Raw genomic sequence first — 27,195 nt, 5'->3', positions numbered from 1 at the left:
GGGACTATTGTTCGTTTATTTATATTTGTTGACTGATAGAACAATTTTTTTATTTAATAATATAAAATTTTTTCATGACATATAGAAAATGCTAATATAAACGTTTGGTAAAATGTAAAAAGTATGGTTATTCGTTAATAAACTATAACAAAAATTTGTTAAAAACTGGTTTAATGTAAAATATAAATATTTTCATAATTTTTTTGAGAACTATTGGAATTTAATTACTCCTTTACCCTTAATAATGTTTAACACTCAATTTTTTTTATAAAAGATGGTCACAAACTTTCAATTTAAGCATCTTTCGCTTTATGAACAGTAATATTAAACACATTAAATAATTTAACTAAATATTTAGTAAATAAATATAAAAATCACACATTGTTGTAACAACACTACATTCATCAGTCCTATTAGAATCTGAACAGCATCAAAATAACATATTGCCTTCAGTTAGGTCTAAGGTCCTTCACTCAATTGAAGTTGAATTAGCTCTCTTGTGAAATAAATAAACGCATATTCTGTAATTCAGATCATTTATAAATTGTCATAAACCTCAATAATTATTAGTAATTATTCATTTGTTACAATTAAAATTACTTTTTTTAGGAGCTCTGCATACCAGTAAATATTATTAGTATTTTTAATTTTATTCTTAAGAAATTTCTTTTGAAAAACATTTTTTTTTCATAATTTCTATCAAAAGAAAACTACTTATTTAAAAGACAATATATTTTATAACATTATATTGTTATTTACATTTTTGAATGAGTACATACATTTTCAATTTAAAATTGCAACGCAAAATCTTTTTCTCAGTATTTTGATATATATATATATATATACAAATCGAAATTAGGACGAATAGTTTAGAAGTTATATCATATAATTTCATTTTTCTTTTAAATTAAATTAAAAAAATATAGAATATGTGCATTAAAAACGAATTAATCTTTACAAGATACATGTGTAAAATATTCAAAATTATGCAAATGTATAAAATTATGAGTCCTGCATATATGTATGAACTTAAATTTTAATGTTAAAGTTTGCTGAGTAGTGGACCAACATTTTGTGTGATACGCCATACCATTTCATTCTACTCACTAAATACTAGTCTGAATTTCGATTTTGATGTATAAAAAAACTCCAAAATATAAAATTCAAAATGTAAGTCATCATTCAAATAATTAAAAACTTAAAAATATTATTTTTAAAAATGTTGTTTTGATTCAACTGCAAATAATGTAAAAATATATTTTTAAATAAGTTAATTGATTTTTAAATAACGAATGTTGTTTGATAAAATAATCGCTCAGTATATAGTACATAACATCTCATATTTGAAAAATAATTAAAAAATAAATGTCTATTGTCCACAGAAATACAAAGTAAGTATTTATATATATAATTATGGTATTTTACGTGAAATGTGGTCTACCATTATTGATTTAGAGAGGAGAATTTTAAAAAATGTGCATTTTTTTATTTCATTTTTTAGAATAGTAAAAATTCTTCCATCACATCATTCTCTAATCTACAATACAGCATACCGAATCACTCACTATAATGTTTAAAATATACCTATCATATTTATAAATTAGTTAATAAAACGATTCTCCACAGAGTCTACAAGTACGTATTTTTATACATATATATTAGAAATGAAAGTTATTAGAAGGCCAATTTTTAGAAAATTATAATTAAGCGGGCCAGAGTATATAGAGAAAAAAAAATGTCATTCAAAATATGCATTTTAATTTAGCATAGATGTAACATAGAGTTTAGACGATTGACTTTGTAATTGTATGATTTAATTTGAAAATATAGCGTGGGCCAGATAAAAAGGTTCGCGAGCCGCCAGTTGGCACCCCTGGTCTCTGGCGTAGAATATGACTTACCATTTTTGTTTTTTTGTCATTCAGAGAGAAGGATTTTAAAAATGTGTGTTTTTATTCCATTTTTTGGAATAATAAAAATTCTTCCATATCAACATCCTTAAATCTACAATACAGCAAACCGAATCAAACACTAAAATGTATGTAATATATATAATATATTTAATAAATGATTGTCTACAGTTGCAGAATGTACGTATTATTTTTTTAAATTTTTTTTATAATTATGGTATTTTTTGTCAAATATGTACTGTCAACCGATAGAAGTAGCTCTAGTTATTCATATTCATTTTAATAAAAAAAAATAGTTGATACCAATTTATTTTAAAAATATGTGAATCATTTAGAAATTAAAACTAATAGTCAAAACCATTAAGTTAAAATTTTTGATATTTTAATCTTCTATAGGAGTCATATAGTCATATAGTCCTATAGTCAGTATACTGACTATTTTAAATCACAATAATTTAAAAAACTCCTTGATTTATTGTATATTTTTAAATTACTTTATCATTAACAATAATTATAACTTTTTTTTGCAGTAAAAGAATATAGTAATTATAATATTTTTCATATTTATAATTAATTAGTTAATTTTAAAAATACATCAATTGTTTAGAAATTTAAATTAACAATAATTTAAAATTTATATCATATAGTTCTATTAGATTCTGAACGGAGTAATGAATGTATTGAATCTACAATGATGTGTTTTTATTTTATTTTCTTATTTTTTCTTATTTTTGTGTCTGTCATTACGTTTTGGAGTAGTAATAATACTTCGATTTTTGACTTAAGCCCCTCTTTGAAAATGAAATTCATCTAGTTGCTACTTTGGGAGGTCAAAAGTAAAAAATTTCCAGTAGTTTTCAAAAGCGTCAGGAAAATCCCAGAAAAATAACGGAAAAACGGGAATTTTTACGCATAACCACTTTTCGACAAAATCGATATTTTGATTAAAATTTCCATCAAATGTTTATATTAGCGTTATTTATTTACGATTAAATTTTCAAAATATTTAGAATTTTTTTAAACTATTTATAAACCATTGAAATTTTCGATTTTTCTAATTTTTTTTTCTTGAAATGCCGATAAAAAAAAAATTGGCTTTCCAAAAAATCTTTAAAATTTAATACAAGGTTTATTATAAGTTGTAATTATCGTAATAAAAAAAAACGAAAATCGTTGGTCACAATTATTGTTTATAAGCATTTAAATGTTTACGAAATATATCAAGATCGCGAAAATTTCAAGGAATTTTGAAGTTGAAAATTCATAAAATGTTTGTAATTTATACCTGAGGTTAAAAAAACCCAATACAAGATTATCCATAAGTTTTCCTTTAAGTAACTGTAAAAAAAAATTCCAGCGTCGATTTAGAAAAAAATTATGAGCCTATGAAATGAAATTTTTTTTCGAAATCAAGTAAAATAACGATATATTACAAATTAAAATAAATATAAGTAATAATATAATATATCCTACTAATTATCATTGACTGATAAATCATCTCCGTTCAGAATCATTTTTCGTATATAATGATACCTGTCATTGCATTCAAATTTAACACATCTGTTATAGTGACCAGTGATCTACTCTCTATCCCTACTATACAGCAGAGCAATACCCACTTACACATCTTTTTTTTTATTTTAAATCAAATTAAAAAAATATAGAATATGTACAATAATGACGAATTAATCTTTATAATATTCATGTGTAAAAAAAGCAAAATTATGCAATAAATATTTTTAAATTTTAAAACTTTGTATTAAAAAAAATATATGTATCTAGTCTAGTTTCTGTTATGTTTTTTTCAAAAAATATACAAATGCATAAAGTTTTAAGTTTTGCTTATATGTACTTAAATTTTAAAGTTAAAATTTTCTTAGTAGTAGACCAACATTTTATTGGGTACTTTGTACTATTCCACACTGCTCACTATTAATAATAGTCGGAGTTCCTATTTTTATTTTTTTTATTCAACTGAAAATTATACAAAAAATGTATTCTTAAAAATGTTAATGATTTTTAAATAATGAGTGTTGTTTGATAAAATAATCACATAGTATATTGCATATAACATATCGTACTTGAAAAATAATTAAAAAATTATTGTTCATTGTCCATAGATCTGCAGGGTACGTTTTTTTTTTATATACATATATATATATATAATTATGGTGAAATATAGTCTACCAATTTTGAATTAGGAGGAAGGATTTTAAAAATGTGTGTTTTATTGTATTTTTTGAATAGTAAAAATTTTTCTATCTCAACCTTCTAGAATCTACAATTCAATAGATACCGAATTACTCACTATAATTTATATAGTATAAATATAATTTAAAAATATTGTCCACAGGTATTAAAAGTACGTATTTGTTTTTATGTATATATATATATATATATATAATTAAAGTATTTTGAGTGAAATACGACCCTTAATTTTTGATTCAGAGAGGAGAATTTTATAAATGTGTATTTTTATTGCATTTTTTGAAATACCTAGTAAAAATTCTTCTATCTCAGCATTCTTGAGTATACAATATAGCAAACTGAATCCACTCATTATAATGTATCTAATATACCCATTATATTTAAAAATAATTAACACAATTATTGTCCACAGATATTCAAGGTACGAATTTTTTTTTTTTGTTTATATAATTATGGTATTTCACGTAGACTATGACCTATCATTTTAGGTTTAGAAAAAAAGAATTTTAAAAAATGTGCGTTTTTTAGTTCATTTTTGAAATAGTTAAAGTTTTTTTATCTCAACATTCTCGAATCTACAATACAGCAAACTGAATTAGTCAACATAAAGTATAATGTATATAATACAGCTATCTTATATACAAAATAATTAACAAATGTTTATTTTCAGATGAGGGTGAAGGTATTATTTTTTTAATTTGTATATCATATGGTATTTTTCCTCAAATATGGACTATCAACAAATTGAAGTAGCTCCAGTAATTTGTCTTAGTATATTTAAAAAAACAATTGGTTAATACCTTTTTCTTTTGAAAATGTATGAATTATTTTGAAATGAAAATCAATTATGTTAGGTACCTAACCTAATCTATAATATCTTCTACTGACTAATTAATAACCTTTTCTTTCCAGTTAGAGCCTATGGTAATTATTATATTTTTTATATTTATAATTAATAAGTTAATTTTAAAAACGCATCCATTATTCAGAAATTAAAATTTACAGTCAAAATCAATTTTAAAATCCCTATTGACTACTTGGGTAACACCCTAATTTATTGTAAATTGTTATAATACTTTATCATTAACAATTATAACAATGATTTTTCTTGTAGCATACCAAGGAAGTAATTATTACATTTCTAAATTTATAATTGATAAGTTTAACGAATCATGTTTTTATTGTGATCTAGATATTACTTATTGGATCCAAACTACAGTGTTAAAAACTATTGGCTTTATATTTATTCTTTATAGTAAAATAAATTAGAAATTACTAAAAAGTAATTTCTTATACAATTCAATGAGTAAAAATGTAATACTTCTTTGATGGTTCAATATTATGATTGTTGTATTATCAAATATTAATGTTTCTCTACGCATTCATTATATACCAAAAAGTCTTATACAATAATAGAATACAATAATTTAACACCTAAATGATTCATGACATTATCAAATATTTTTTAATGATTATTATTTTTTTTTTTTTTTAAATTATTGTAGTAATTGCATGTAAGTAATGAATTATATTTGATAATGAACAATTCATATTGTGTTTGCAGCTTTTATGTTAAACTGATGGGTGTGGCAACGTATAAAAATCTCTTAAGCAATAGTAAATAACTTATAATATTTTTAATCACAACATCGTTACACCTATAGAGTGAAAATGTTTGTTAAAAATTCGCTTCTTTTACACTCAGATGCTTCTATGTGTATCAGAACAATTATAGTAACTATCTCTATAATGTTAATCAAAATGCTAAGTGATGATAGATATGCCATGTTTTTGTTTAATACATATGGCATGCAGTTCAAAGTTATTCTTTACTCTACAGTTACTAAAAAATATTTCAAACTTCCTTCATTATCTTCTCCTGATAATTTAAAATTTTAAGCCTTAACATATACAAAAAACAATACTGCTTATGAATCGTATACAAGAATAATTAGAAATGCTAATCTTCAACCATCTAACTCCTTTCTTCATATTACACAAATATTTCATAATTATTTAAATTATTTTTCTCTCTTCCATTTGAGTTTGTTAATATTTTAAAATTATTTAAAAGCAAATGATTATTTAAATTCAACTATTAGGCTACCCACTGGTAAATCAATAAATAAATACTTTCATGATTTTGCTCAGAATCAAAAAAGGAATTATTAATTATATTGTCTTGCAAACGTTCAACTCTTGTCGATTAATGTTTGTAAAATTCTATATATTGATATTATATTATATTATATAAGGTAAACGATATTCTAATAATATTGTGATAAACAGTATCATAATGTATAATATTATTTATTAATTAGTATTTTTATCATTATATTTCTAGGGTTTTTCAGTAAGTGTATTATTTATATAAATATATTTAATTTGTTTTATGGAACTTATTAATTTAAGTTATACAATTTGTGTCTCATAAATTTTAAAGTTATCATCATTCGTTTAGATTTTTACTTGCTTACTGAAAACTATATTATGCATAAAACCACTCAATAAAACATCGGATATGATGTTATTTATCATTAACTCGGTTGACATATTCACATAAACCAACAGGTTGTCTCTGGACAAGTAGAAATTAAGGTTCATAGACGTTTTATTTACAAGTATAAATTTTCAGTAGAAAACATAGTTTATATTTAGTTCCTGAAACCAACCATTAAAACATTTGTAAATGGTATTTAACATGGTATGGAATATTTCATTGATGTTGTAAAAAAAATTCAATTTACGGTTCTTCTGTGGAATTGTTGACGTTTATTTTCTGTACTTTTACGATGTATAAGAATCATGAACAATAAAAATTGTTAGTGCCTACGCTAGTTTGAGAACCAATTTTCATTTAACTATCAAATTCATATCTTACTTCAAACTTTCTTTTGTATACAATAATTAACAATTATTATCATTATTTCAAGTATATATAATTTATTTTGATTTAAAATTGGTTTATAAAACAATTTTAATCACGTGTGTGTATATTTTTTTTATTTTATATTTAATAACACGTTTCACTCAGATACAAATTATATCATATTAAAATAATAATTTATCAATTTATTTTTTAGAAGAAATAATTCTGAGTATGTATATTCTAAATTTAATTGTTTGTAAAATATATTTAAAACTATTGAGGTGCAAATTCTAATAAATATTTTTTAAATATTTTTAATAAAATTTTTGGAGGATATAGAATTACATTTTCAAATTTTATACCAAAGGAAACATTTTTATCAACATTTATTGAAATTTAATTGCTTGTAAAATATTTAAAACTATTGAAGTGCGTTTTCTTATAAATATTTTTATATATTTTTAATAACAATTTCAAGTTTTTGACCTAAGGGAACATTTCGATCAACAATTATTGAAATGAACTGAACAATTCTAATATCAATAAAAAATAATAACTCAAAAAGAGTTGAAATATTAAGAAAATTATACTGGTTATAGGAATCGTTAGTAAAATTATATTATGAAAATTTCAAGTACTTATGGTTGTTAATTTTTGAAATAAACCAAAAAGCAATATTTATTTTGTCAAATAATGGTATTGTATAAAAATGTTTGTTTTTCTTAAATCTTTTATGTGTTTTTCCGGCTATACAGTTATTTGGATAATAATGGATAAATATAAACATTTATCCATAAAAAAAAAAAAATACTTATAACCAATTTCTTACCAAAAGCAACCCTTAAAATTGTAATTTGATGCATTTGAAGTATAATAAAACGTAAAAATCTAAAATTGAATTTAACGAGTCTAGCAGATTTTTTATAAGGAATGTATCAAAGAAATAAGTACATTTAAGAACATCTAGACGTGAATGAAATGTAGTAGTCAGTAGAATTTAGATCATTTATTGTTGGGTAATTTATATATTTCCAGTGAGGTGTTAGTGCCATACATACAATCTTAGGCAAGATTTATCAATATATAATAATATCAATAAAATAAAATAAAATGTGTTATGATGTTTCATTTTTTACAAAACCATAAAAAAAATCAGAGATTTGATGCAAGATCAAACTAAACGGCAATCAGAAAAATAGGTCATTATCATTAGTATTATGCCGTCATGCCGGTATAAACACATACAAAAAAAAAAATACAAAGAAGTGTAAATAAATAGTGATTAACTACCAATATTTTTTATACATAAATATTTTGTTACTACTATCCCATCAATCAATTGTCTTAGTATTTTTTAATTATGTATTCCCGCACTCTCTATATACAATGAAGATAATTTATAACAGTATGACGCGGCTACGGTGGTTGTTGATAAGTTCCGCGGTGAGGCGTTCGGGGTGTAGGTGATTTGGTGGTATAAAATAAACACACACGTGAAAATATTGATTAGACATAGACGTGGTTTATTGTCAGTAAATAAGCGTAAATGCCAATCGGTTTGGCAGAGCGCACGTGGGCGCGGCTTACAATCGATAAGTAATACAATTTAAAATAAGCACAAGGCAAAACGCACAATGGTTGTGGCACGAGACCGTGCTGACGCCGGACATAGGAATCGTAGACGAAGTCGGCGATTCGGATTAATATAAAATCGAATAAAAAAAAAGGTCTTGGGTAATAATGCGAAACGATGTCTGCGTCCAAGGAGGAAAGAAAGATGACGAGGTTGGTGTACGTACGACAGTTCGAGCAAAAGAGAGCGATACACCAGGCGGCCGGTACTCGTCCGGACCGACTCATCTTCCTGTCCCACCCTGCGCCTTTGCGGCGTGTTGGGATAGTTGACTATGTCGAGTCGACTTTGCCCGTAGTGGCGGTTAATAAGATGCAGACCAGTCGTTGCGGTACCTGTATTTTGTACTGGCGACCGTTACGTACCGTGTCAATTAAAATAGAGATACAAATATACAATATATAATAATGTAACCTATTTTTACAGACATTGCAAAAAAATACGCAAAAGATTTTCAATGTATGTATTATTGTGTAGCAATATTAAATATAAATACTTTTATTTTACCTATCTATGTAGTATATATTATAATCATTGGACTTGTTACTAAATAATAACAGAGCATTGTTATAATTTATGTTGTATTAACTAAGTAATAATTAAATATTATATTTATATACAAATAATTTGGTTCAATGTTGGCCTCGGGATTGCCTCATACTATGAATAAATAATATTATTTGCAAATAAACAAGTAAATAATCCGTTGGTAAACGATCAACCAATCTAATCTTGATTAATTTTTCAGCATTTAATAATTTCACGATAGGACCGGTGAACGCATTCTGTACTGCAAATCATCAAATAAAAGACGATAAAATAATACATTTTTATATGAATGTTTTCATGGTGGATATAGGTCCACACTCTGCGATTGATCCCTGGGAATATTCTTATAATCCAATACAATATTCTTAAGGATGTCAATAAAACCTTCTTATAAAAAGATGTTTTATTTATTTTTATTCTTAGTTATTAATTTTTATTTATATTTTTATTACCTGTATCCATATCATTCTGTATAATGACTACAAATATTACATGTTTACAATCAAGAAAAGTTTAATCGATCAATCAAATAAATAAATAATAAACATTTTTGTAAAAATTGCAATAGATAATAAAATATAATAATGTATATTTAGAATTATGTTGTATTTCAGTAATTAAATGGAATAAAAAATTCTTTTTAAACATAATTGTATTTAATAATTATTGGTTGTTTTAAACGTTACGTTGTAAGTCTTCGTGTATTTGGTGTTCATCCGTCTTTGAATCTATTAGAAGAAAAATCTCTAACACGAAACTCGTAGTAAAGGTTTTCTACATTAGTCGAAGACTAGACGGCAACTAATGACAAATTATTAAATGTTTTGTTAAAATATTTGATAAAATTGTAATGACTCGCAGTCTTAAGATAAGTTTTTATTGTGACAATTGACGAAGGTTTTCGAAAATTATATTTAAGTAAGTACCTTAACTGCATATAATAATATTAAATTCTTAACATTAAACGAGTGAAAAATTGTAAAATACTTTGTAAAAAACAGATAATCAATCTTATACCTATCAAATTCAGTTACTAAAATATAAAATTACTCGTTTTTTCAGCATTTCGCATCGAAAACTGTTAAATATGCACTTAAAAAACAGAAAAACACAAATTATATGCTATAATAAATAAAAATGGCAAAATATGCAATTGTATGCAAAATAAAATTTTGTTATTTTGAATATTGATATCATGAAACAAATATCTATACAAGAATAAAAGCTATTGATCAACCTAAAACAAATATACAAAAACATAAACATCCCAACCCTAGTTATAATACAAATAATATTATTATTTATTTTATGTTTTTTTTTTAAACACTACCTATTAAAGGAACTGAATTTGTAAATAATCTTGCTTTTTAAGTCTTGTTTGTACCCATCATAAATCATTATATTATATATCAAATACATACACATTTTATAAACCGACCGTGGGTATCTGGTTAATTTTGATAAAATGTATTTTAGCTCATATTTTTAGAGCAAACGGTTTATTTATACAGGTATACAACCGTTGTATCGTCTATTGGATACATTATAATTTTTCTAAATCCAAAATAAACATATAAAATATATAGACTACATCTTTATTATGACCTTATATGACTTATGAGTAATGTGTATTTTGCACCCCCTCTCCATCTTATTGAATATGTTTTTACGTCATTGCATGGGTATTAAGGCCACGAAGTTTTGAAATTGCCTGACCACATTTTAAAAACTTCGGCGCCACTGCTAAAATGTAATATTTCCAGAATGACACGAATTGAATTATACATCTATATTTTTTTTTTAAAAAAAGGAAAATCGAATATTGTAGTTAAATTCATCCAAAACGTTCTATTTCCCATGTTATTTCAATTTAATAATTAGTTATTGTGGCATCACGTACTTTTCCATATCTAATATTAAGTAAAAACAAACCTTAAATAATTTATTAATGTTTTTGGCGGAAATCGGAATATAACCTTTATCGGAAAACAATTACGCCCACTGTAATACCACCTTAAAACATAACTTGTCAATTAGACAAAAGAATCTAATAAAAATATTACTTTTCATATAATTAAGGGTCACGTCAACTTACAAGTGGACATTTTTAAAGTTAGTTTATTGTATGAAACAAAGAAAATATGTATAATACCTAATAACTATATAATAATAGCCAATAAAGATCCAATTGATAAGTGATAAAGTCTAAGGTTCAGAAATTATTTTTTTTTTAATTATTAGATTTAATGCTCATGGAGCTAGAAAGTTGAAATCCATTCCAAGACACTAAGGACAAAATATCAAATAATTATAGTGCATATTTTTGCATATATGGTGGTTTTAGATTTTACAATTTAGGTTTTACAATTTTTTATACCATAATATTTTATAATTTATGATAAAAAAAATTAGAAATTCGTAAATAAAAAAATTAATACATTGTTGGCGCCGAGTCCGATGCTACTTTTGAAAATTCGTGGTTATCGGACACGACTCACAAGGTGTTGGAAACGGGAAAAGGTTACTCTGTATATGTATACATACAAATAAATGAATAGCACAACATTAATAAAACTGATACAAATATGTATAATTATAACAATCGGATCAACACCGCAACATACAACAAAGTATAACTATATAATGTTAGGCCTAGTTGGCGCCCTGTAATAATAGATTATAATAGCTAATAAAATAATAACAATAATTTAAACACTCCGGCCAATATGACCGAGTATATAAAAAAAAATACAAATACTAATTTATCAAAATAGACAATAGAACATAAAATAATATAAAACGACCTGATCGCGTATAAAGCCGGACGAACACACAAAAGACCTCTCCACCGGTTACAACCTGAACTCTGGGGACTGCAACGGGTTCTTCAATTCGGCACTCTCTCCACGGGTAAGAAATTGGCACGGTAGATAACTACGTATTATTTGCACAATTGCGGATCCAACCGCGTGGTACGCAATCCACGGGAGGATGCACAATAATATACGATATGTATGTACGATGTGTCCGGGCTGTCTGGCTCGTAAATGCCGACGCACGTAATATATATTTATACATGTTAATTACTGCCAAGTAACGGGACTAACTGGCTGCGGCATTATTAGGACGATAAACATCGTAGCGTCCGACGAGTTCAACCACGCACTCAAAGGTACTGAATTGTCGGCGGCAGCGCAAACAGGAACGCGTATAAGTTGGCAAAACGGCACAACGGCTTAAAATACGAACAAACGCGTTGACCGCACACGCGGTTTGGCCGCACAACACAGCGCGAGGCGGTGAGCGGACGCAACGGTGCGTCGGGATCGAACGCCTGGAAAAGAGTGTCATATAAGTTATAAAGGCTGGCGACATAGCTTATATTAATTATCACTCACGGCAGACGGGACTGTGGCGAACTTAGAAGAGGGAGGAGGTAAAACCGGCTCGAGAAGATTCGCCACCCATTGCACGATCTAGGGGGAATTATCTAATCTCGATAAGGCGCGATAATCGATCCGCGTTCGAACATCCTCTCCTCGTGAGGCTTTGCATCACATGCGTTGACAAGAGAACCGGATCGGAGGTCCGATGAAGATGGAAATACGATGTCGAATGTCGATAGCTGCCGGTCTCATAACCTATTACAAACTGTAGTGCCAATGGCTTACATTATTTTTTTATAAGGAGAAAAAAATCATTAGACATATATATATATATATAATAGAAAACAATTTAATGAACAGAATATGATTCATGTAATAAATAATTGTAAAAATACAAAAACAAATATAATGGACGTATGGCCCGTACAAAAAATGAAATTCGCATAGGAACTATAAAACATAATTAATAATTTTGTAAAAATAAAATAAGCATTTTATCCGTCGTAAGACGATATCAAAATAATGTACGCAATCATGGACACAAAAACAATAGTGCCGCTTGAACAAAATAATAATAATACCGATCAAATTATATTTCAGTTTTATACACGAGAACTTCCCCCGTCCCAACACCCGATACGTATACATAGTTTAATAACATGCAATACGATAAAATAATTTATTAACAGGTGGTTGGGTTGGTGAGCTGGACGCGTCGTGTCAAGGAGCGAGCATATAGTGCTTACCGGCGGCACAAAAGGACGCGACAACAATATTAAATCATTTTCAAATTGTTGGCGGGTAATAATGCCACCGTGGACATATTACATCACTCCTTACCTTTCGACGGACTATTATTAGCCGCAATTCGTACATAAGCAGCGGGTCCTACCCCCTGTCCCGCCGACGATGCGGAACGCGTCGTGGTACTGACACACGTATTGGCGGGGCACAACAAACGGTGCAATCGGCGACCGAAGTGCTGTGAGACGCGAGAGGCCGACTACGTTACGAAAATGGTACGTTCGCGCTTAGACCTAACTGAGCGCGGCGGTCGACCGCCTCCGTCGAAAACCATGTACGGAAACAAATTACTTGGAGGTACATACGATACCCAATAGCTCCGCAAACAACAACAAGGGTCGACGGGTTACAATTACGCGGATAACGAATGGCAATCTCACGGCGCATATGGGCCACTACGGCATGCAACGTGCGGTCACAATTACAAATGCGCGTTGACAATTGGTGGATCATAATATATCAACAATACCGCGCGTATACACGACGACAGAAATTTGGATTTGAAAGTGGCACAGGGATAGCGACGGAGACGAGTCGTTTCATTCCGACGGATGGCCGTTCGCTCGTCGTGTGCCACACCGGTATAAAAGGAGTCGGAACTGGAATAATCGGCATTATTCCACGCAACGCCCTATCGGCGGGGCTGTTCGACGATTTGATATACTGTCCAAAAAAGCCGGTCATTAACAATGTGCGGACCTGATACCCGCGATTGAACCCATATTTTTTAATCGATTTGTGAGAGCTCATTACCCAAACCGCGGTACTTGTTACGTCTGCCCACTGACGTAATGACGACGGCGACCGCTCGCAGGTACATACTATACCGATAACGACGGATACGCATCGCGATAGCGTTCCGGATTTCGTACGCACATTGTGGGCTGACGGCACACCACGGGGTGGAGTGGGCTCCACTGGCAGCGCGGACTGCACAAATAATATCGAGAGGGAGCCTGCCCGTTTCTAAACAAATCATAAATACACGGCCTTACCAAATTCGGCGAAGGGAGAGGGTAAAACCGGCTCGAGAAGATCCGCAACCCGTTGCACGATCTAGGGGGAATTATTTAATCTCGATGATTGATCCGCGTTCGAACATGCGTTAATATTGAAACAGTTTACTAGATATTTTTATTGTATTATATTTTTAAAAATTCTTATTTGCCAGAAATAATTTTATTTTAGTCGATTTTTTTAATTTTGATTAAAAATCAAAATGGATTATACTATTATTTAATAATTACTTTGCTTTTTATTATATTATTTTTATTTTATTAAAATATTAAAATTTTGTACAAATAATGTTTTTGTGGAGAAAAAAATGTAAGCGCATATTTAGAATACATACGTGTTCATTTTTAAGTGCATGAGTTCACGCATATGCAGTACTTTTTATAAACACCTAGTTACGAGCACTATATTATAATTAATAATTTAATACAATTAATAACCAATATGGCAATTCGCCATATTTTAAGTAATTATACAATAATTAACAAATTTAATTTACAACCATTAACATAATATAGAAATTTCTAAACCTTGGTTGATAACTGTTAAATTATTCATTAACAATATTTTCTGTGTATAATCGATATATTATTTCTAATCATATATAACCGTGTTGGTTATTTAAAAGATGAAAAATATTTTTAAATGTTTCAATAGAAGTGAAGTTTTTTAATTTTTGAAATATTTCAAATTCATAACCCTATGCACAAGTCATTAATAGTATTCGAGCTTAATTAATTTTTCTCCCAGCAGCGTTATTTCCATGACTTGATGCCAACGTATAATGTAAGAACAGTTTCAATAATAAACATGATTCATCATCGTTATAAATTTGTTCTGGGTTCAAATTATATTCCTTTATGACTCATTGCAAATAAATTATAAACAATTTATTTAAAATTATTATATTTTTTAATATTTTAAACTTTATTTACCTAATCTATGCATAAGTATTTATTTTAATATTAATGTTACTATTTATACATTTTAATCTGTTTTCGTAATATAGTTTTGAATATTGCTTTTTAAAATAAATATTGTTGTTATGTATAAAATGGTCTCAAATTCAAATAAATAATGGGCCATAATTTTATAATAGTATTTTTAACTATTAAAAATGTATACGGCAAAGGTTCGTGGAAAAAGCAACTTTTTTTTCTAAATCCAAAAAAAAGAAAATAAATGTAGACTTAAGTTTTTTCAATGATAAAAAAAATCGGTCAAATTTATGTAAATTTAATTTTACCAAATAAATTTACTGAACTCACATATCTAATTCTAAAGTTGCGCATTATGATTTTTGTTTAATAATTATTATTTTTATTATAAATTTGAAATGTCAACAATGAAGGGCGACATTTAAAAACGACAAAACGTACTATTTCCGAAATAATGACATGAATTGAGTTATACATCGATTCATACAAAAAACGAACGAAGAATCCAATGGCGTAGTCAAATTGAATCAAAACTTACTATTTCTCATGTTATTTTCATTTAATAATTGGTTATTGTGGTATCACGTACTTTTCCGTGTCTAATATAAGATCATAACAAAAATTTATAAATTACATCAAAACGTTCTATTTTTCATGATGAATAGTGGCTTGATTTTTATATGCACGGTAAACGCACTAACTTATAATATTTTTACAATACGAATATACGATATTTCCTTCTATCATTTGAAAACGCACTATAATGTGTATAATACGATGATTATAGAAACAAAATTAAAGTAAACACAAAATGTACACTGTAGTTATAAAATACATGAAACCTCTTTTTTAGATTTTCAATAACTAATTAATTTATACAAATTAAATTTGAATATCCTTTTTATTTTCATTTTTTATATATTAAAACATTAGATTTTCATTAGACAACAAGCATTTCGTGGAGAAAGCATCTTTTTTTTCTAAGTCCGAAATTAACAAAATAAAATAAATGTAGACTACATTTATTTTTTCTATTAAGTTTAATTTTTGTATTATAGCAGTATTTAATACTATAGGTATTATAAAGGTATACATTTTGTTTAATAATTATTATTTATATTATAAATTTGAAATTTCAACAATAAGGAGCGACATTTAAAATCGACAAAACTATTTCCGTATTATTTCCGAAATGACATGAATTGAGTTATACGTCGATTCTTAGTATAAAAATAACGGACGAGGAACCGAAGGTGCAAAGTAAAATTGAACCAAATCGTACTATTTCACATGTTATAATTGGTTATTGTTCGTTTCAAAACGAAAATATATAAATTAACACATTAGAAACTTCTATTTTCTATGATAAATAGATGATGGTTTTTGGTAATCGGTCCAAAAGTCCGGAGACAAAAAGTCAGTTTAAAAAGAGTTGGACTAAAGTCCCTATTCAGTTTTGATAGTCGAACAAAAATTCCGAACACATTTTCAGTGTCGGATAAAAAGTCCGAAAATACAAAATATTTTTTATAATTAATATTTATTTAAAAAATTAAAAATGATTGTACACATTATATTATTTTTTTTTTCTATTTTTTTATTTTAATTTAAAATTAAATATTTTACTATTAATTTTAATATATACGTAGATACATGTATTTAAAAATATTAACATACAATCACACGACATCTAAGGACCACAACAATATCAAAATTTATTTTTAATTAAATACATTTCAATAAACAATGAATTATTTTTTATTTATATACACGTCAACTAAACTAAAACTAAAATAAAATAGTATATACACCTAATAAAAAAATATATAAATGTTATTATTAAAGATACCTGACCATAGAAGATTTCCGTTATATTTTTATTAGTTATACAAAAATATAATAATAAAATATGATTACAAACATTTTTAAGATTTTAAATTTAATATATAAAATATTTGGTATTTTCGGACTTTTTGTCAAACTTTTTTTAAAACAGAATTTTTGTTCCCGGATTTTTTGTCTATGATTCTTGATTTTTATATGTGCGACAAATGCACAAACTTATAATATATTTACGATACAAATTATCTCCCTATCACTTAAAAACGCACTATGTTTTATACGATAAATTTAGAAACAAAATTAAATTAAACACAAAATGTACTATTTTCAGTAGTTTTAAAATACATAAAATCTCTTTTTAAGATTTTCAATGACTTATTAATTTATATAAATTAACTTTAAAAATTAATTTAATTGTATTTTTTTCATTTTTATATCTTAAAACATTATCATTATACAAAAGCATTATCATAATTGAATATTGATAGTAAAATGTGCCAAAAGTGTCAATGGTCAGTAATATCACCTATCATATCGATATTAAGCATTTTGAAAACCGTAAACTTTTCACTTTAGTAAAATGCTAAAATTTGTATAAAGTAGAATTTAAGTATTACAAATGTACAAATCTAGAACTAGATCCCTTGTGCATCGATATTATTCAATATTTTATTGAAATCTTTCAAGAGATTCAGTTTTATTCAGTTTGTTTCTACGTAGACAGTGGTATCGAAGTAAAAATTAAAAATTATTTACTCACATTTCTTATCATTTATTTTAGTAACAATTTTAAAATAAAAGCAGCACGTAGTGTTGAATAATATATAATATATAGTCATAAAGAAAAATAATCTAAATAAAAATTAACCTACATAATAATATCTAATTAAATAAGTAAATTACTAATTAGTATCTTAATGGTATCTAAGATTTAAATAAAATCATGGTAATCTATATAAATATCAATATATATCTTATATAATTCACATGTATTTTGTGCAATTATCGTTTACTAATTGTAACTTGTACGTATATTTATTTATTTATTTATATATTTTTGACACAAAATAAACCTCCCTTGTTATGTTTCCTCTAATCCCATTACTCAGTCAAGAATCTAATAACATATTATCAATCATTAATACAAATTATTTATTGTAAGATGAAAATCTAAATTAAAAAATATATCTACAATTTTATCTAGATATTAATTAAGTTGTTAATCTAATATTTAACTAGTTATTATTTTTGGTATTAGAACTGAACACTGACAATACGTATATGTATTAACTATAACTGTATAGTAATTTAAAACTTATATACGAATAATCTTTAAGTCGACATTTTTCTTAAAATTTCGATAAATCGAGAACCTTAGTAAGTCGAAAGAATTACATTTCCGTTGAATTTTGAGTTATCGAGGTTACACAGTATGACAAATTATAAGTTAATATCTGATAAAAATGTCCTCTCTCTATATAAAAAAATAAAATTAAAATATACAAAATAATATAGTATATTTATTCATGAACCTTTTTTTCCCCACGTTTGGATTGGATAATATTAAAGTTTCATTAATGAATAACGATGTTCGTGATGTTGTTAAAGTTCAAAAACACGATTCTCGGGGGCATATCACTTTTATAATAATCAACATCATCTGTCATTTTCAAATTCATGATTTTGGACCAAATTCAATTCAGCCTAATATATTACTAATAGTAATTTATTTACGGTACTAGCAATATCAAATACATAACAATTTAAAAGTAACTTAACGATATAGGCTAATAAATCCGGTGTTTGCCAAACGCACCGATTTTGGGACACTATCTGTATAACATACATCTATTGTTCGGTACAAAAAAGGCAAATTTAAATTGTATACAGCAATTGCGTCTAAAAATTATTTTTATTAAGAACACAATAACTTTCTTTAGTTAGCTTAATTATTATAATTTAAGAGTATGTAGGTATCTAATACATTCTCAATTATTGAGTTGTATGGTCTTTGCAACTTTTATTTTGAATTTTAAATTTTCTAAAAAAATTAAATGTAAATAAGATAAATGTATATCTGCCTATATTACACAGATTTTCATTGTATTGCCTGATTTAACCATTTTGTCGTGCTACCTTATCTTTTTTACGAATTAAAACATTAGATATATAATTCAAATTTACATGTTTGGATATATTTTCTTCAACTATGTTTTTTATTTTGTTGTACTTTTATTACTTCTCTTACTGTTTTCTAAAACAGATTAGTAGTTAACAAATACGATCTGCATAATGGATGTATATCAACCATTTTGTATCAAAACCATTTTTCAAACACTATAAAATACCATTGAATTCAAATGTAATAATATAGTTAATAATTTTTATGAGTTGGATGGTCCTTTAACCTAGTTTTAAATATTGTTATGCTAAATAAATACTGCTTTGTTTACACATGTGTTAAAAGAACTTAAAAATGGGTGCAAGTATATTTCAATACAAGAAAAAGACAAATAATGAATCATTTTTTATTGTCATAGTATATTTGTTCTTACATATTATTTGCTCATTGTTTATTTTTAATTATTGTAATGTGAGTTAAGAAAAAATTGCTTATAAATTAAGTCAAGAAGTACCTGCTCTTATTATCATTTAATTAATTTAACGTTCATATAATTTTTATTCTTCGTACATAACAATTAAACAAAATGAGTTATTTTATAACTATCACAATCACAGTACTTTCAATTTTGATTATTTCAGCGACCGCATTTAATGATTTTCTCGACGAATTTGAAGGTATAATCATATTTATTGTTTTTTATTTTAATTTTTATTGTATTGATATTCATTCTTAACTTATACCATTTCTTGCATTTAATGTTTTTTTCAGGCCATCAAGATACTGGTATAAAGTTTATTGATGTATAATTATTTTCTTATTTAATTTTTACTATATCATTATTCATATGTAATGGTTTGTAAATTTTGTTATAAATTATCTAGAAACTAAACCCAATTATTGATACCTATTTTAATATTAATTAGAGAACAACATAAATTACACAATTTCTTACTTTTAATTTTTACGCAATATTAATATATAGGTAACAACATTGTTAAGTCTGATTTGTTAAAAAAAATTGTATCGTTTATAATTGTAAAAATATTAAATCTGCTCTACATTTAATTTGAATATACTCAGTAAATAAAACTATACTACAGCAAATAAGTTATGGCTTACTACTAATAAACAATAACAGACATTTTTCTTTTGACATATTAACATTTTACCTGGCTTAGTAATGATACACACAATTAAAGTTACTTACGTATAAACTATAAATTTAATATTTTTTTCCACATTGGTTTAGAATAAAATGAATCTAATTGTTTAAATTTTGAAAAATGTATACAAAAGAATTCGAAAGATTATTAAATTGTATCGATACATCCTATTTAATCTAATCAATTCAAATTTAGAGTCTATTAGGTCTTATGTGAATATAATTATACCATAAAAATACTATATTACCTACTCTAAATTATTTTTTTCAGCCGACTGCAAATGTAATATTTTTAATTTATTATTATAAAATAAACGGAAATTTAAATAGTTTTATATTAAGTATTAAAAAGTTGATATATTATTAAATTGTGTATTTTTAAATGTTGGTTGAGTTTATTGACCATTCTATAGATCTGCTGATGATTGACGATTCTTATTTTGAAATTAGTTTGTCGTATTTTAAATTTAAAATTGGTTTAGCTTTAAGGAAAATATGTTTATATGTGTGTGTAATTTAATTATCACTACTTCAATGTTATTATTTATATTATTTTTAATTGTTTCCAACAACTAATAAAAAAAAAACATTTTTAATAAAATAATTTATTTAATTATATTATAATTACGAATATACTTTAATTGTGGTATATGATAGTAAATTAAATCTAAGAGGTACTTCCGAACGTTTAAAAATTCTCGTAATTATTAAATTAATCGGTAAACAAAAAAAAAATAATAATAAGGAAAAATAGAAATTCAGTTTTTGTCAAAATTGATTTTAATACAAATAAAAATAAACGACCATTTAGGCACTTAGAATATTTAGCGAGTCTATAATATTACTTTGAAGTTATTTATAGACATTTTTCATTTTCCATTCAATTTTTTTCTTTAATTTTCGATAAATAAAATTAATTTAGACAAAAATCTTAAAAAATTTAATACGATTCCTAATATGCTCTAAGCAGTTGTTAATTTTCTGATGTCTTTATTAAACTTTTTATAAGGTTATATATTAGTATATAATCAAACATATAACACATTATTAATTGCATTTTATTGAAAGTTGTTATAGTATTTATTTAGATATACTAGGTATATAGTTTTTTTTATTTTACATTCAATACACTGATAGAATTTCCAAAACGGATTGAAAAAAAAAATCACAAAAAATTTAAGGAATCAAGAGTAAGCTAGGCTCTTCATTGTTATGGCTAAAACGACATTAGTTTATATAATATTTTTATATTATAAATTAATCAATTCTTTATGTTACCTAAAAATAATAATTGAATTTGATTTTTTTTTGTTTTTATTTAACAGATTTTCTAATGAATATTGCTAGATTTAATAGTAAGTACTTATACTTAGAAGGGAATTAGTGCGAGGTTATTGAGATAAGTAGATACAGAGTTTATTTTTAAGTATGTGATAGCTGTATAATGGCTTACATTATTGAGGGATATTAAGAGAGGATAGTCAATTTTTTTGGAGATAGCTTCACTGTAACGATGATTCACTAATGTGGTTTGCTCTAATAATTTCATATTCTTATACTCTATACCACTTGCAACATGGTGAAGATCTGGTATGACGTCAAGTGATCAACCGTTTTAGAAAAGGACGCGGGAAAATAAATTACGCCGAAATCATCGGGTATTACTATGAGGTTACATCTATTGTTCTGATCGATATTCAGATATAATGCATTGTTGTATTTTAATGGAACGAATTGATTGCTAATATATATATATATATTATGTGTATAATGTTATTGTCTATTACCATTAATTTTAGAACTTACGAGATCAGTCGTGTTTATCAATTAGTGAATTAGTGATTTACAAATATGTTTGGTGGCTTAAGATATTAGTAACTACGAATCTGTTTTAACGTGTTGGGTTCCTCAGTATAATCAATGCAAGATGCAACGGCTATACAACTTAATTACTTTTATAACGTTTAGACTTTGGTATCAAACTATCAATTAATTATAAATTACATACAAAGAAAAAATAAATTATAACTGTAATATTATCATTATTATTTATATAAAATAGAATTAACTATGACTGTTTTATAATAATATCGTGTAACCATTATTTTTTAAAAGCGCGATTGTTATATTCCTTTTTCGTATATTTTTTTTGTACCAGCACAATAGATGTATATATATTAGTCTTAATTTTTATTAATTTTAGATACTTACCAAACAACCAAGTTGCGAAATATTTATCATCTATATACCTTTTAATTTTAAAACCTAAACATATTTTGTATGACGACAATTTCTACTACCTCTATATCAGTAACTATTATAGTTATCTTAAGAATGTGTATTTAGGAAGTATAAACATTATTTTATAAAAAATTCGCACCAAACAACCAATACGAAATTAAACACACTAATATAACAGGCTAAAAACCAATAAATAATGTTTTAGTATTTGTTATTCTTTTAACAGCTGTGGTTTTTTTTTTTCTTGAGAATATATATAATTAAAATTATGACATAGTACGCAACGGTCGCCGGTACAAAGTACAGGTAACTCAGCGATCGGTCTACGGCTTATCAACCGATACCACAGTCAACGACTACACGACTATACCCCCCCCACCACAATGGCACATGGTGAGACGCGAAGACAAGTCGGTCCGGACTAGTACTGGCCGCCGGACGGCTTGTTCTCTTATACGAACCATACATTGCCGACAACGGCGACAACGTCATCTAGTCGTAAGACCGCGTAAAGCATAATATTGTGTTTTCTCTTTCATATCGTCAACACCTGACATAGTGACATTTGACAACTATCTATCGTGTATCGTTGTTTATCATCAATAAAAATACATCGTACAAATAGTGAAAATCGTTTTATTCTTTTATCCTGACCGGCTCACCGTGGACTCGCCGAGTACTTACCGCCTTAGCCGTGACAATTATTATAATACACATTATAATCCGTACGACAATTCACTATTATTAAAAATTTTAAAATATAAAATTTAAATACCTCTATCAATAGTCATTAGCTAATGATTTGTTTTATACTAATATAATAAATTTACAGATAATTATAATGACATACAAGTGAATTTTACAGGTAATTATTTGAAAATAAAAAAATACCAAGTTTCAATATTATCTATAGCTGATGTAAACATTTCATTAGTTGATGTTAAATAACAAATAAGTTGTCATATTATTTTAGTTTTAAATTTATCTTTAAAATATTTAAATGTTTCACAATCAATTCGATTTATATAATAGATGTACACGTTAATAAGACTTCTGCACACCTGTTGAATTTATATTATATTTAATATATAAAACACATACACAAAATTTATGCCAACACAAATATTTGGGAAAATAGAAACACAAAAATTATCAGATCAATGTAATAAATTATTATCCTCATTATTTATAGCATTTTTAATAAAGTTATATAACTAAAATCACACGTCACAATGGGGAAAAGTTAAACTGGGAAGTCGACCAAAAAAAGTTGACCAGAAAACCAAATGTTATATGAATACCACGACTTCCATTCTTACTGATATCATAATATTATACGAGGGAGTGCATCACAAAGAGTACACAACAACAAAGTCATACGATTTGTAAATAAGGTTTGCACGACAAGACAGTTAACAATGTTGAAAACAATTTTTTTTTTGTATTTTGTAATTTTGTTTAAATAGTATTCAATTGAATAAATGTATATTAATTATAATGAACAAAAAATAAGTGTTAACGGGTATACATATTTTTAGAGTTGGTAGTAACACCAATGTAATCACAAAAAATCAGTTTTTGACAAATATTATAGTTATTTAAGATTTTATATTCTTATATTTTCATAAATATAAAAACAATATATTTCTACATGTTTATTATTGTATAAAATAATTATTTATCTATTTATTTTTAGAAAATATAAGTACGTATCTTTTGCGGTTTATTTTTAAATTAAAAAATAAAGTAGATTATCCACTTTTAGGTTAGGTATATAAATCGACTAAATAAAACGATATTGTAAAAATGTAAAGATTACTGCTAACCGCGCCGAAGTGTGCTATTCTCACAGGTATTAAGTTCATTGAAGGGTTATTGAATAGCTAAGTTAAATCATCTGCAATTTTATCTTTAATTTATTTAAGTTATTCAGTATTCAGCGCTATCCACTGCTCCTTTTGAAGTCCTATATGTCATTACTTATTACTTAGCAAATGATACATTATAATGCGATTAAGATGATTAAACTTCAAACGTCAATGCGGATCCTAACTGTAAATTCTGTCGATATCTTATTTTAATGTTCTGAATTATTTAATTTTTAATTTTTTTATATTATTTTATTTCTTTAAGCTATCGTTGCAATTGTACATTTATCTAAAGAAATATGGAAAAATACAAGTTATTTTATAATTAGAAATACATAGACAATTTTTGTTTATACCTCAGTTTTTAAAATTGATTATTACGTTCTTTATACGTTTTTCAAGATAAAATGAATAATAAATCTACCACATATAGCTAAATTAATTTTTTATAAACATTTGAAATTTCAGATTTCTTCAATAATATATTATTATATTCACTTGTATAATAAATTCTTTTTTCCAAAAAAATTTGTGATTCAAAAATGAATAATTTAAGAAACTTGAAATTTCCTCCAACTGTTTATGTTGTAATGTTTATTATATGATAAAATTAACAAACTATTTAAACTATTTTTTAGATATTTATAGACATGCCAAATATTCAATTATTTTTTAAGTTTTTTTTTTTATAAACGTCAATAAAAGATTATTCAATAAATTAAAATTCTTGCAAATACATTGCAAGATCCCATATTAGTGGTTCTTATATCTGTATAAGATTATAAAAAATACTTAGTTTATATTTGGTTCAACATAGTAAATTAAAATAGTTTCGTTAGAGTTCGGTTCGAGACGATATTTGTGATTTGAAATATTAAATAACTAATTATTGAATATTAAGTCATCTTTCAACCCACTAAATAGTATAATTTTATATAATTTTTATGTTTGTAAGTCGTGGTTTGTGATTTTGTTTATTATATTATATAGATTTTCCATAAAAACTGTAATTTCACGTAAATGCAAATAATAATTTCTATAGTTGACTACAGTTACAAAAAATTTAATTATATATATTGATAGTTCAATAACTGATTACCATTGTAAAATGATAAGCTAGATCTCAAATCAGAATGACGGAATATCGACTTACTTTTAAAAACAAAATAAAATCACTTTTTAAAAATGACAGTTGTATTAGAACTGTTCTATTAATAAGAAACTTTATATTTTTTTTTATAGGAAATTCTGGTAAATACCTATTGAAAAATTTTATATTTAGATTTATTTAAGGTAAAATAAAATTAAGGATATCGAATGTTGCGGTTGTGATTTCACACAGGCATACGCGCGGTAATACAAGTGAAATTGAAATTACAAATTAACTTATCATCATTTGATTTTATTAATCACTTCTCGCTTTTCATATTGTAGAATCACTATGTACCACCATTTTTTACCATTGTTTGTTAAAATTATCACCACCAACAGTCAATATCGTAATTATATTCAATGACTCTCTAGATAAACATTTTTCTTTTGTATTTCATTTTCGTGGTTATGAATTATAATCACCAATGTCTTGGATTTAGAAATTTTATGGCATTACTATGATTCTAAATTGCATTATCTTTCAATGATTGAATTTTGATTGATAGTAAAATACTAATACATTTGATATGTATATATATATTTGATTTCTCTATTCCTATATTTTATAGTAAATTTATATTAAAATATAATATGGCAAATTGTATTGTTGTTATTCTATTAACAAAATAATATTTTAACTAATTTTTAGCACATGTACCACGTATGTTCGTTAAATTTAAATAATATTGTTCTATTAAGTTTATCCTAGTTAGTTATATTAAATATGAAAATTAATTACTCATACCTATATTATGTTTTAATTTTATTTAGTTGATTCATTATATTGTACGTAATTGTTTGTTTTTAATTGTATTGCATATTAAACAATTTTTTTTTTTTTTTTAATATGATACGTTTCTCCATTGTTTATTTTAACAATTCTTGTGATTAACATTATAGTTTTAAATCAGTTTTATATATCGATTAACTTTATTTTCCAGGTGCAATAAGTAAGTACATTTTTGATTTGTTTTATTTTATGAAAATATATTAATCTACTGAATCTATTGGTATTCTGTTCGATATTTTAAGTTTGTTATGTGACATTAATTATTTCGTCTATTAGTTCAATGTCAAATTAGAATATATGAATAGACATTGTAGTTCAGAAATATTAGAGAGCAAATTATGTATTGTTATTGTAGTATTTAAAATGTCCCAAAAGCGGTTATTTAATTTTTTATATTGGAGTATAAATAAAAAATTTAATTTGCATAGGTACACCCGTAAAACTTTATAGATACTATCATTCATTCAACACCAGAATTAATGTCTCCGTGTTGAACACTATTGTAAATTAAATATTAATAATATTATATAATTATCATAATTGTATTAATACTACGATATTATATACATGATTTTTATAGGAAGAATTGGTAAATATTTTTCATATACATTTATTTACAGTTTTTATATTTTTTGTTTTTCCTGGTGTATGCCGCAACGTTGTTCGGATGGTTAGAACGTATTTTAAGGAGTTATTCCATTTAA

This window comes from Rhopalosiphum maidis, chromosome 2, assembly GCF_003676215.2.
Source record: "Rhopalosiphum maidis isolate BTI-1 chromosome 2, ASM367621v3, whole genome shotgun sequence".
NCBI lineage: Eukaryota > Metazoa > Arthropoda > Insecta > Hemiptera > Aphididae > Rhopalosiphum > Rhopalosiphum maidis.
Note: the sequence above shows the minus strand (reverse complement) of the source record.